Source organism: Bos mutus, chromosome 20 (assembly GCF_027580195.1).
Source record: "Bos mutus isolate GX-2022 chromosome 20, NWIPB_WYAK_1.1, whole genome shotgun sequence".
Taxonomy (NCBI): domain Eukaryota; kingdom Metazoa; phylum Chordata; class Mammalia; order Artiodactyla; family Bovidae; genus Bos; species Bos mutus.
The window spans coordinates 40971977-40985703 of NC_091636.1; positions in this window are offsets into that span (position 1 = coordinate 40971977).

The window sequence follows — 13727 nt, forward strand, 5'->3', positions numbered from 1 at the left end:
CATGCCAGGCTTCCTTATCCTTCAGTCTCTCCCAGAGTTTATTCAGACCCGTGTCCATTGAGTCAATGATGACATCCAACCATCTAATCCTCTGCTGCCCCCTTCTCTCCTGCCCTCAATCTTTCCCAGCATCAGGGTCTTTTCCAATGAGTTGGCTCTTCACATCAGGTGGCCAAAGTATTGGAGATTCAGCTTCAGCATCAGTTTTCCCAATGAATATTCAGGGTTGATTTACTTTAGGATTGACCAGTTTGATCTCCTTGCAGTCCAAGGACTCTCAAGAATCTTCTCCAGCACCACAATTCAAAAGCATCAGTTCTTTGGCACTCAGCCTTCTTTATGGTCCAGCTCTCACATGACTACTGGAAAAACCATAGCTTTGATTAGACAGACCTTTGTTGACAAAGTGATGTCTCTGCTTTTTAATATTCTGGCTAGGTTTGTCATAGCTTTTCTTCCAAGGAGCAAGCATCTTTTAATTTCATGGCTGCAGTCACTATCCGCAACCCAAGAAGAGAAAATATGCCACTGTTTCCACTTTTTCCCTATCTGCCATGAAGCAATAGGACCAGACGCCATGATCTTAGTTTTTTGAAAGTTAAGTTTTAAGCCGGCATTTTCCCTGTCCTTTTTCACCCTCATCGGGAGGCTCTTTAGTTCCTCTTCTCTTTCTGCCATTGCAGTGGTATCATCTGCTTAACTGAGGTTGTTGATCTTTCTCCTGACAATCTTAATTTCTGAAAAATTAAGTACTTGAAATCTTTGTCTTTGAAAAATTAAAACTTCAAAATTAACAGTGCTTTCCAATAGCTGGAATGCCAACATATGTAAACAATCAATGTGCTCAGCATGGGTGCTCAGTCACTTCAGTCATCTCTGACTCTTTGCGACCCCATGGACTGTAACCCTCCAAGCTCCTCTGTCCATGGAATTCTCCAGGCAAGAATACTGGAGTAGGTTGCCATTTCCTCCTCCAAGGGATCTTCCTGACCCAGGAATCGAACCCAAGTCTCCTATGTCATCTGCATTGCAAGCAGATTTTTTTTTTTTCCCCACTGAGCCACCAGGGAAGCCCAAAATGATCAACGTAGGCTGCACCCACTCCAGATAATTACTGGGTTGGCCAAAAAATTCATTTGGGGGTTTCCTTGGTGGCGCAGTAGATAGGAATTTTCCGGCCAATGCAGGGGACACAGGTTCCATCCCTGGTCTGGGAAGATTTCACATGCCACAGAGCAACTAAGCCTGTGTGCCACAACTACTGAAGCCCTCCCACTATAGAGACTGTGCTCCCCAAGAAGAAAACTCACCACAGTGAGAAGCCTGGGCACCACAACAGAGGAGGCCCCACACGTCACAACTAGAGAAAGCCCACTGGCAGCAATGAAAACCCAGTGCAACCAAAAATAAATACATAATTTTTTTAAGTTCATTTGGGTTCTCCCATAAGATCTTAAGAACTTTTCAGTCAACCCAGTATTATAACAGGCATAGTTTTGTTAATTGCTGATCCCTCTTTTCTGAGACATGGATACATTCTTCAAGTTCCAGCAAAGAAAGGCAATCTTGGGCCCGACCAGTTTTGTCTTCTGAACCCTGGGTCCCTTTCTGCAGTCTCTTGTGGATTCTCGCAGCAGTACAAAAGGTTCTGCCCATCCTTTTAGTTTTTAGCCATAGAATGTGAGTTGTCTTTGTTCTCTGCAGTTGCTCTTTTCTTCTTTTTAATTGAGATATAATTTGTATACCATAAAACTCAGCCTTTTAAAGTATACAATTCAGGGGGTTGAGTATATACACAAGACTGTGCAGCCATCACCACTACTAATTTCAGAATGTTTTTGTCACCGCCCGCCCCCCCCCCACCAAAAACCCCATGACCAGGGACTTCCCTAATGATCCAGTGGCTAAGATTCCATGCTCCCAATGCAAGGGGCCCAGGTTCAATCCCTGATCGCAGAACTAGATTCCACATGCCTCAACTAAAGAGCCCAGGAGCCACAACTAAAGATCCTTCATGGCACAGCTAAGCCCCAGGGCAGCCTATACCCAGTAGTAGTCATTCCCCCTCCCTTCCTTCCCCAGCCTCTGAACACCAGGCATCCATTTTCTGTTTCCTTCAACTTTATTATTCTGAACATTTCATCTAAATGGAATCATACAACATCTAGTCTTTAGTGACTGGCTTCTTTCACTTCCCACAATGTTTTCAAGGTTCATCCATGCTGTTGCATAAATGAGTGCTTTGTTCCTTCTATGGCTCAATACTATTGCACTATATGAAGTGTCATATTTATCATCTATCCATCACTTGAGGGACATTTAGTTTGTGTCTACTTTGGGGCTACACTGAATACTGCTGGGTTTCGGGTGGACATGTGTCCTCCTTTCTCTTGCCTCTGTGACTAGGACTGGATCTGATGTGTCACACAGCGATGCTGTGTTTCACTTTTCTGAGGAACTCCCTGTCTCCCACAGCAGCTGCACCATTCGGCACTGTGGGTACTCCTTGCCATGGTAGCGCTTGGGCCCTTTCTTGGCCTCTGCATTTTGTGCTCCTCATTACCCCACCTGATCTGCAGATCCCTCTTACAACACACCTCCAGGTTCTAGGCTCTTGTTTTCTCCTCCTGTTTTCCGGCTAGATCAGGTAACCTGCCCCAAAGCAAAGAGAAGGGAAAGAGAACATAAACACCACGAGGGCCCTCTGGAGGCCTAATGTACCCCATGCTTTATGTGCACAAAGTAAGACCATAGGTGTCCCCACCTAACTGCCTGGAAACTGAAGCCTGGGCTAGTCTTACTGGTCCAATCTGCTTCCCAAGTCTCCATGGCAATGGTTCTCAGAACCATGCCACAGAATCTGATGGTGCTCCAGAGGCTCAGCAAAAAAAAAAAAAAAAAGGCTTTTTCTGCCAAACAATTCCCAAAAAAGCCATTCCTCACTTTTATCTGTCTCATATTTTGAAGCTCTAGTAATCTGTCTTAATTCACAGCTTGCCCAGGACTTAGAACAATATGTGGCTTACAGTAGTTGTTCAATAAGTATTTGTCTAGTAAATTAATTTTTCTGCTAAAAATTTGGCAAATCATATGCTAAGGCACTGACTGACTATATGTCAAAAATTGCCCAACAGTACTTTTTAAAATACATTTCACTGGGCCCTGCTGAATCAGCCTCTCTAGGATAGGCATTGAGGTCATTATTAGCAAATCTCCCCAGATGATGGTGATGGAGCTTTCTGAAGATCCTAGTCTGGAGGACTTCCCTGGAGGTCCAGTAGTTAAGACTCCATGTTTCCAATGCAAGGAGCACAGGTTCAACCTCTGTTTGGGGAACTAACATGCCACATGCCACAAGGCCAAAAAAAATTCACTGCATAAACCAGGGACATGGAAAGCTAAGAGCAAAGATAAACTTACTGGAAAAAAAAAAAAAGAAGACCTTAGTCTGGGTGCCATTGGTGTGAGAAATGGTGTCTTTGTCTGGCCACAGAGCTAGTGACTCTTATGGCTCCCCTGCTCCTCAGGCCTTATGGGTTCTCACTCTGGTCCAGAGTCACGGGTCAGCAACCACGTGGTCAAGGGTCGCTTTCTGGATCCACTGGCATTACAATCCAGGTCAGTCTTACCATATTCCTCTACTTTAGACCTGCTTTCTTATTACTAAGTAACAGTGATTAAAGCCAGGCTAGTTTGAACACCAGAAACTTCCCAGGGCTGCAGAAAAGAAACTCACCACTTCTACTCTGTAACTCTCTGCTCACCACTTCCCAACAACTTAAGGGACAAACACTGGCCATGCAAGCAAGTATAGGGTCAGTCCCCCTCCTCCCTCCACCCATCAGAAAAGGGCAGGAGTTCCCACAGGCTCGGTTCTTCTTTCAAAGTCAAGGCTAGTATAGAAAGTTGCAATGTTTTTTTCCACTGACAAGGTACCCAGAGAGTAAAAAGAACTCCTGACTCACCTTTACTTGTTTGCTCAAGTTTCACTTCCTCTTTTCTCTCAGAAGGAAGAAGGACTTTTTTCGTATTAGCACATTTAAAGATTCTCTAGAGCTGTCCAGTTATTGATCTACTGTCAGAGAAGCCCCACAGCTGAGGAAGACGAGGGCACAGGTGGAACTGTCCCGTAAGGCAGAGAAGAGGTAGCAGTAAGGGTGGGAGTAGGCGGCTGGGGAGGGAAGAAGAAGGGGGATCCGGGAGGCAGAGTGGGTTTAGATGACCACTGGGTCACAAAGCACAGTGTCCATGACAGTGTCCATATGTGTGTGCTAAGTCGCTTCAGTAGCGTCTGACTCTCTGTGACCCCATGACCCATAGCCCGCCAGGCTCCTCTGTCCATGGGATTTCCCAGGCAAGAATACTGGGGTGGGTTGCCACCTCCTTCTTCAGGGGATCTTCTCGACTCAGGGAATGAATCACCATCTCTTCTGTCTCCCGCACTGGCAGGCAGGTTCTTTACCACTAGCACCACCTGGGAAGACCCTATGAGGGTACAGCAATGTCCAGTTTCAGCGCCAGTGAACCACAATCACCAGAAACCGGAGCAGCAGTCTCAGGGCGGCCTCACAGGTCTGCAGAGGACCTTTGCCACTCAAAGTGCAGTCCTCCAACCACCAGCAGATCTCGTGAAAAATGTAGAATCTTAAGTCCCACCACCCGACTGAACAAGATACCTGTGTGATTTGAACACACATTAAATGGTGCTCAGAACCAGCTTGAGAATAAGCACAACTCAGGAGTAGATGACGCTGCTTCCAGATGTTCAACTGGTTTAGTCTTGGGCAGTTGACATGAGCTTCCCCACTACATGTGTACAGAATAATATTTTGAAGCCTTAACTGATTTGTCCACCTATTTTTCTCTTTGCCCATTCCCCATTTCCAGCAAGTAATCAATTTTGTGCCTGTAGTCTTTTGGCAGGGATAGGAGAGATAACGGACAGCTATAGAAAAATGAGAGAGATACCCTGGAAAAGAAGGAAATGGCATCCCACTCCAGCGTGAAAATCCCATAAACAAAGGAGCTTGGTGGGCTGCAGTCCATGGGTTCATAAGAGTTAGACACAACTTAGCAAGTCCAACATGACTCAGCGACTAAACGACCACAAACATCATGGTTAGAATGCACCTATGTGATCGGGAGCAGTCTTAGGGGCTTTCTGTTACTGAAGTATTTCCACGCATGCCAGCAGCAGTGTGAGAGCAGAGGGCAACACAGCAGTGTATGAGTTGAGTCCGTGCCTAAGATCCTGGACTTCTATCAACCTGTGTTCTTCATCTGTTGCTGTGTGCAGTGTGTTTAGTCTCTCAGTCGTGTCTGGCTGTGACCGCATGGACTGCAGTCCGCCAGGCTTCTCTGTCCATGGGGATTCTCCAGGCAAGAATACTGAAGTGGGTTGCCATGTCCTCCTCCAGGGGATCTTCCCAACCCAGGGATCAAACCCAGGTCTCCCACATTGCAGATGGATTCTTTACCAGCCAAGCCACCAAGTCTGTTGCTGTGCCTTACTCTGTATAGACAATAAAGCTGATCCATGAGTATAAAGTGGAAAAAAAAGAAAAAGAAAATGAGAGAGACAGACTGATCCCAGACAGCAGCTTCTGAAAACCTAAAGCCCAGGGTGGCACTGAATGCTTAGAAGTGGGTTTGGGGGAAAAGGAGACTGCTCCACACCAAAAGAACATTGCTTCATTCCAGGGGAAAGGAGAGACAGATAGATGCCACTGGACAGATGTCCCTGAGGCCCAGAGACTGAGGTTGTGAGCCCTGACCCGGGCAGAGAGGAAGCACCAATCTCGGGCGATTCCTGTGCCCTCCTAGAAGAGCATGGCCCCAGGACGTGAAGGAACCCAGCGGACAGGAGCAAGGGGTGTCCCGGGGCAGCCTGCCTGAACCCGTGTGTAGGAGGCACAGTTCGGGTGGACACCTACCAGACCCAGGCCTGGAGGGTCACCCCGGCCTTCACTGCCACCACCACCACGCCTTGGGTCTCACAAGTCCTGCAGATGCAGATTCAACTCAAACAAATGGCAGATGCCAGTAGAAGGGGCGTGTGAAGGGTGAAGCCCCAGAGGATTAGGCACTTGGAATCAAGTTGTTATAGAAAATAAAGAAAGCCAGAATGCGCACCAAACACTGTGCAAGCCACATGGAAGGCTGATAGGATTTTAGCTCAAAAACAGCCTCCAAATGACCCTTTCCTAGGGCCCCTCACATGGCACCTCTGAGGCAGCCACCCCTCTTCCCACTACCTCCAAATTTTCACTTCAGAATCCCCAGTTTTGCTCCCCAAATATCTTATTTTCTTTCTTTTTTCCCCATTTTTTTTTGGTCGTTCTGAGTAGTGCACGGGATCTTAGTTCCCTGACCAGGGATCGAACCCATGCCCTCCGCAGGGAAAGCACAGAGTCTCAACCATTGGACCACCAGGAAAGTCTCTTTTTCTTTCTTTTTCTTTTTTTCTTCCTTCCCTTCTTTCTCCCTCCCTCTCTCTTTCTTTTAGTTTCCTCAAAATTGCCTTTAATGGCCCAGTAGGAACAACCTCCATAACCCTTCTGAATAAAGATCATAAACAACAGGGGAGAAACAGCACTTCTCCCTTGACCCACTTCCTCCCAGGGAAGGGAGAAGCCAGTTTTTCAAAACACACAGCTTGACCTTCCCTCCCTGGAGAGAAGAGAAGTCTGAGTGAACACCTTCCCTGGTGAAGCGGACCTGAGATGCTCCTGGCCCTGCAGAGAAAGGATGCAATGTTTCCTCATTAAAACAAACTGATAGTCAGTGGTGAGCTGCTATGTAGCACAGGGAACTCAGCTCAGTGCTCTGTGATGACCTACAGGGGTGAGATGGAGGGGGTACGAGGGAGGTTCAAGGAGGGGACATATGTATACTTCCAGCTGGTTCACTTCGTTGTACAGCAGAAACTAACACAACATTGTAAAGCAGTTACCCTCCAATTAAAAAAATAATAAACTGAGCTTTCCCATCTACTTCCCAAGTATTCTCACCAAGGTTGCTTTTAATGAAGTCAAGGTGAAATCCGTGTTATCTTTTGGGAAAAACGCCAGCTAATCACAGCAAAGATGATGCGTCCCCATTTCTACCCCTCTCACCTTCTTCAGTGACAAAGGTCAGCATTCCTAACCATTCTGGGCCTTTGCGACCTGAAATATCTACCCCCCAAAAGACTAATGCCTACTGAAAGCACTTGCCCTGTAATCGGTCCTGGAAGTGAAACTTGTGCTGGCGTTCCAGGAATAACAGTGACTGCTAGTGGCAACGGCGACCCAACCTCCTCCTTCCTGAGCGAGGCCAGGATGAAGATAGAAACATCCTGAAGGTAAGAGAAAATCCCCCCTTCCACATTCTCCAGTCTCTATGGTTTCTGGGCAGGAACTTCTCCTACTCAGTCCTAAAAAAACAACAGGCTCTGCCTTTATGCCAGCCCTGCACCTCCACACTTGCCCTGAGCCTCTACTTGGCAGCGTACACCAGTGTGTGTGTGTGTGTGTGTGTGTGTGTGCTCAGTCGTGTCTGATTTGTTGCAACCTCATGGACTGTAGCCCTCCAGGTTCCTCTGTCTATGGAATTTTCCAGCCAGGAATACTGGAGTGAGTTGCCATTTCCTACTCCAGGGGATCTTCCTGACCCAGGGATCCAATACGTGGTTTTTGTGCCTCCTGCATTGGCAGGTGGATTCTTTACTAACTGTGCCACCTGGGAAGCCCCTGCACCAGTGTCTCCCTGGAGAAAGCAGTGGGTGGCTCCTCCTGCCTCCAAACCCGGCAAGATCTTTGTTCCCTCTTTCCCAGTCTCAAAGAAGTGAAGCAAGCTCTCTGAAACTGGGTACAGACAGCTAACTTAAGTGACCCAGATTACAACCACTGTCCTCTGCCTGCCCCCCACTTGCTCTTCCCTTTTATCATCTCTCAGAGGTACCTGTGGGTGCCTTTCAAGCCTCCTGTTTCGGCTGCAGCATCTCTATTATAGTATGACCTCACGCACTATAGTGGGACAGCCCACTGTAGGGGGCCCATTAGTTGTAAGGTCGCTGGATGGAGAAAGAGAAAAGGAAATAAGGCACAGAGGGAAGAAACTGTGAAATGGGAAAATAAGAGATGACCACCCAGTCCTGGCCCTGGATACTTCATGTCCTGCTTCCACACTTCCTGAAGTCTGACAGCCCTTGGGTTCAATAAAGTATCATTGTGCATCATCCCAGCATCTTCTGTCTCCATCGGAGCTACATGACTCCTTCACTGAAAGTATCTGTCTCTCTCACAAGGATCCAGGATCTCCTTCACACCAGGGATCTTTTTTTATTCATATTTGTAACTTCAGCCCTGGATGAAGAAGTGTGGCACAGAGAAGGTGATTCAAATGTCAACTGAATAAATAAAAGGACAACTCAATTGTCCCACATTATCCTTGTGTTTCATGACCAAAATTGTTAGATATTATGTTTGTGCTTTGCACGCACACACAAATATTAAACATCTTTTCTTCCATTCACAGTTTAGAGTTAAATAGAAAACTCTTTTATAAATGCAGTAAACATAGCTATCTTCTTAGCACAGGTGTTTTTTTATAGCTGCCTAGAAACAAGGGCTCATGGGACTTCCCTGTGACTCAGTGGTTAAGACTCTGCCTTCCAATCCAGGGGATATATGTTTGATCCCTGGTCTGGAAATAAGATCTAATATGCCATAGGGTGTGGCCAATTTTTTTAATTTAATTACTTAATTTGAAAAATAGAGACGAGGGCTGGTGCTCGTGCTTTGGTGGAATCTCACACAGGGCCTTCAAGAATGAGTCATTGCCTCCCTAGCTGGCATTCTCCCTCTGGCAGCAGCATCTGTGTCCTGCAGTAGATGTTAAAAATGCCAGACCAACAAATTATCAGGATTGATTGCAGCAAGATCACAGGCAGGTGACCCTGTCTTGGCTCCTGGGCCCTGCTGTGGCTCCTGCTGAGATGCTCTGAGAAAGCAGGTCCTTCTTAATGATGGAAGAGAGGATGGGAAGCCCCCTGCCTTGCTGCTGGAGAAAAGGACTAGTAAGGATATGATGCTCAGAGCCCAAAGTGATTTTAAAACCATGAAGGCAAATATCACCAAAATCCTGAGAATTGCAGAGCAAGAAAATAAAAGAGCCTGACTGCTTAACAAACTGTCAGAGACTGAGAAATGACCTTAAGATGCCCATAATCTAATACCTAGAACCTGAAAATCTTACCTTGTGCATCCGTGCGTGCTCAGTTACTCAGCTGTGTCTGACTCTTTGTGACCCCAGGGACTGCACCCAGCCAGGCTCCTCTGTCCATGGGATTCTCCAGGCAAGAATACTGGAGTAGGTGGCCATTTCCTTTCCCACGGGTCTTCCCGACACAGGGATGGAACCCACGAGTCCTGCATTTCCTGCATTAGCAGGCAGATTCTTTACCACTGAGACGCCTGGGAAGCCAAATCTTACCTTAGGTAAGGAGAAGAACTTTGCAGATGTGAATAAGTTACAGGTTTTAAGATGAAGAGATTATCCTGAATTATCTGGGCAGGGCCTAAAGGCAGTCATGAAGGTCCTTAAAAGAGGGAGGCAGAGGGTGATTTGAGTACAGAAATAGAAAGCAAGAGGTTGGAGTGATTCAAGGAAGGGACCACGAGCCAAGGAAAGCAGCAGGCCTCCAGAAGCTAAAGAAAGCAACAAAACAGCTTCTCCCCTAAAACCTTCAGAAAACAATCCAGCCATGCCAACTGACTGGAATCCAGTAAAACTGATTCCAGACTTCTGGTTTCCAGAACTGTAAGAGAATAAATTTGGTTGTTTTAAGCCATCAGGTTTGTGACAGTTTGTCAGAGCAGCAACTTGTCAGCAACAACCTAACACTGAGCCCACCCTGGGAACTCCCTACCTCTGGATTTCTTGTGAAATGACCTCGTTTTTTAAATTCTGATGTTTTTAAGCTATTTTTCAACAAGGCTGGTTGTTGCTTATGGCCGAAAGCATCCGAAATAATATTTGTAGCATTAGCAATGGCAGTTTGGGTAGGGATATTATAGGATACTGGTTCCACTGTAACATAGAAAGAATTTAAATACATGTACAGAGAGGGAGCTGGTAGGACAGTTCATGCTCAAGAGCTTTGCCCAGAACTCACCTTCACGTATCTAGCATATTGAGTACCTCACATTTAGTTTACTTTTAGTGTTGATCAAATAAGTAGCAATGTTTTTTGACTATCATTCAAGCATGTCTTATTGCTCTGCCATTTTTGTGGTATTGCTCTCATGCTCATGGCGCACATGACTTATCATCACTGCAGTGGAAAATCGGCCAAAGTGGGGACTTCCCTGGTGGTTCAGTGGTTAAGAAACCACCTGCCAATGCAGAGGACACAGGTTTGCTTCCTGGTCCAGGAAGATCCCATATGTCACGGAGCAACTAAGCCCATGAGACATCACTACTGAAGCCCACGTGCCCTAGAGCCCACGCTCCACAACAAGAGAAGCGGCCGCAAGGAGAAGCTGGCGCACAGCAACGAAGACCTGGCTCAGCCAAAATATGAGTAAATAAGTACCCAGCCAAAGGGAAGAGGGACAGGTCCCAAGATCAGGGCACCATCTGGAAAGTCGAACTTCCACTCACAGAGCAACAGTCAAAACTGGTCACAGGGCTATGCCTACTACGTGTCGGAGAAGCTGGACGTCTTAATTCCAAGGTGCCCAGTTACAAACTCAGAAAAAGAAAAGGGATCACATATCATGGGATACCAAATGGTCTGTTTCAGGAGTTCTGTGGACAGATTACAGGCACATTCAAATTAAAATCAAGAGTTAAATGCAGTCCAGACCTCTCCTGGTCTGCTGCCCTGATTTATGATTTTTTTTTTTTTTTTTTGGTAGCAGCAGAACTTTCAGTGTGTAAGAAAGATACCAGCAGTGGTGCCCCTCCCCCTTACCTTTCCTTCATCATCTAGGGCATCTCTTTGGAACGTTGGTGTTCTAAGAACCCACTTTGAAATGATGCATTTGCTCTAAAAGGAAGCAAAACCATACTACCAGACACAGTGATTCTTGGGGATTCCCAAGGCTGCTGAGTTTATTTCTCCTGTGAGAAACCCCCAAACTTTGGTATAGGAACTGGACGAGCCCTGCTTCTGCACTCAGAGTTTGCTCTATTTTAGAGTCACTCATGGCCAGAGAAGCAGAAGCTTGCGCTCTGGGCTCAGCAAGCGAGAAGCCATTTTCAGTTACATTCCATAGCTTGCAGAACTGTCTGGGGCCAGAGTGAATGCTGGTTGCCATGGCACTGCTTTAAATCATGTCTGTGCTGACACTGTCACATGCTGTTCCCATACATGGGGGCCACATCTGTCTCTTCCCACTGTTGCTTGATGCTTGAGCTTTGCACCAAGAATAGAGATATATATGAGCAAGAAACCAAATCCATGTGGTTGCCACACCTTCTACCTAAATAATATATAAGATAAACGGATTGGAGATATTTGAACTAGGAAACAAGAGATCTGGGTTCTGCTCATAGTCCTCTGCTCTGTAGCTTTGGGCAAATCCTTTAATCTGTAACTTAGCTTCCTTACCTGTACAATGAAACAGATGCGATAGCGGGTCTCTGAGGTCTCCTGACGTCAGCAGCTCTGCGTCCTGTGTGTGGTTTCGAAGCTGCAGAGATGAGCAGAGCTCTGCAGAGGAGGAACATCAAAGCGTGAGTGAGGCAATTCCAGTAAGCTGTTGCACAGCCCTCTCTGTGCTGTTTCTGAAACTGTTCTCCAGCACCTCCGGGCTGCTAGAGATTTGTTTTGAGTCAATTCCCTGGCAAGATGCCACTTGTCAAAAGGTCCCTTCTGAGGTACTAAGGGGTCTGTTTTCAGCTTAGGGTTGAATCATTATTTGCCTTGGAACTGATTTCTTCTTAGGATAGTCCCTGGTTCAATGCTCAGGACTTTGGTTCCTAAAACTGTTAGACCAACCCCCCTCCCGACACCAAGTAAAGTCAATTTTAAAACTAGAGAAAGGGGACTTCCCTGGCTGTCCAATGGTTAAGACTCCGTGCTTCCACTGCAAGGGGCATGGGTTCAATCCCTCGTCAGGAAACTAAGATCCGCATATCAAATGGTGTGGCTGAAAAAAGAAAAAAATTAACGGTAAAACTAGAGAAACATACACATGTGAGGCTAACCTCTGGACCCATTTCACAGAGTAGCATCTCACGGGACCAAGAGACCTGAGAGGAAGCAGTTCTAATACTGTCCAACCAGTGTGCCGCTGGTCTCCCTGGTGGGATAAAAACGTCTTTATGTTTCTGCTTACATTGCCCTGACCTCTGCCCAGCCCTCATCTGTTGTTTGCAGGGACAGACTCTCAACTTCAAAGTCTCATCCTTACCCCGCTTCAGTTATTTCTGGGAATCCCCAGATAATGTCTCGTGTACATCCACAAAACAAAAATATAAGCTGGGAAGCAAGGGTTACAATAGGAACAGGGTGTCCTAACATTAAACCAGCTTCCCTGGTAACTGAGATGGTAAAGAATCCACCTGCAATGCAGGAGATCCTGGTTAAATTCCTGGGTGGAGAAGATCCCCTGGAGAAGGGATAGCATCCCCTGGAGATGGTAAATAATCTGCCTACAATGGAGGAGACCCTGGGTTGGGAAGATACCCTGGAGGAGGGCATGGCAACCCACTCCAGTACTTTTGCCTGGAGAATCCCATGGACAGAGGAGCCTGGAGGGCTACAGTTCATAGGGTCACAAATCTTTGGACGTGACTGAAGTGACTTAGCACACACAAAAGCTATCTCATCATAGCTCCTGATCTCTATAACCCACTGTTATTAGAATTTTCCTTGGACTAGCTTTACTATTTTGCCGTTTCTTTCACTGAATGAGTTAAATATATATCACACATGTTCACTATATGTTTGATGACAGTCATGCTTTTAACTCTTGGACATCCTTCAGCATTCATTTAACAAGTATTTACTGAACAATTATTATAGGCAAGGCACCACACAAGGGGGCAAAGCATGTAACAGAGAACAAGGTAGACAAGGTCTCTGTCCTCATGAAGGCAACATTCTGGAAGAGAGAAAACCAGTAATAAACCAATCCCTTATAGACTGTGATTAGGGCAATGAAGAAAATACATAAGAAGCCAAGACAGAGATTAATGGGAGGGGCAGTCAAGAGCGACCCCCTCCTTCCTTGAAGGACATTAAGCTGAAGGAGACATTAGCTGGGACTTGAAGGAGAGGACCCAGTCCTGCAAAAAAGGGGAGGAAAAGACAAAGGAAATGGCAAGCACAAGGACCCTGCTGTGGAACCAGGTTCAAAATGTCCCAAGAACTAGAAGAAGGCCATGGTGGCTGGAGAAGAGTTGATCCAAGGAAAGATGGCCCAAGATAAGATCAAAGAAGTAGTGTGGAACTTAGGATCTAAAGTCAGGATTTGTCATTTACTAAGAACTAAGGTAGGAAGTGGACTTCCCTGGTGGCTCAGACGGTAAAGCGTCTGGCTACAAAGCAGGAGACCCGGGTTCAATCCCTGGGTCAGGAAGATCCCCTGGAGAAGGAAATGGCAATCCAATCCAGTACTATTGCCTGGAAAATCCCATAGACAGAGGAGCCTGGTAGGCAACGGTCCATGGGGTAGCAAAGAGTCGGACACGACTGAGCTGTATTCATAAGGTAGGAAGTGTTCACCAGCCAGAAG